This window comes from Myotis davidii, unplaced genomic scaffold (genome assembly GCF_000327345.1).
Source record: "Myotis davidii unplaced genomic scaffold, ASM32734v1 scaffold332, whole genome shotgun sequence".
In the NCBI taxonomy this organism is placed as follows: Eukaryota; Metazoa; Chordata; class Mammalia; order Chiroptera; family Vespertilionidae; genus Myotis; species Myotis davidii.
The window spans coordinates 7,844,798-7,845,380 of NW_006285779.1; positions in this window are offsets into that span (position 1 = coordinate 7,844,798).

Sequence of the window (583 nt, forward strand, 5' to 3'; positions counted from 1 at the left end):
AGGCCGAGAGTCTGAGCTCTAAGTTTAGGGGTGAATCCTCATTCGCCTCATCCTAGCTCCAGTTGCCTAGGATGAAATACAACTATTTAAGGGCAATAGCCTCACCAATGCCTTTGCCAAACAAGAGTTGGGCTGGGGCCCTAACCGGTTTTGTTCAGTGGATAGAGCTTCCGCCTGGGGACTGAAGGGTCCCAGGTTCGATTCTGGTCAAGGGCATGTACCTGGGTTGTGGGCACATCCCCAGTGGGAGGTGTGCAGGAGGCAGCTGATCGATGGTTCTAACTCTATCCCTCTCCCTTTCTCTCTGTAAAAAATCAATAAAATATATTTTTTTTAAAAAGAGTTGGGCTGGGACCCTTGGGAAAACCCCCAGACGATTAGGGGGCAAGTCATTGTATCTCGGTGCCCACATTTTTCCCATTTCAACAGCAAAAGTTTGCCGGGCTGTGGGCTCTGCAGGTGTGCATAGACTCCGCCTATGTTCGAGGTGTGGGCCCCGCGCCGGAAACACCCCGAATGAGTTCCCCCAGCAGCTGGGGCACCGCGGCATCTTCCCGCTTCCCGGGAAGGCCCCCTGGCGGCC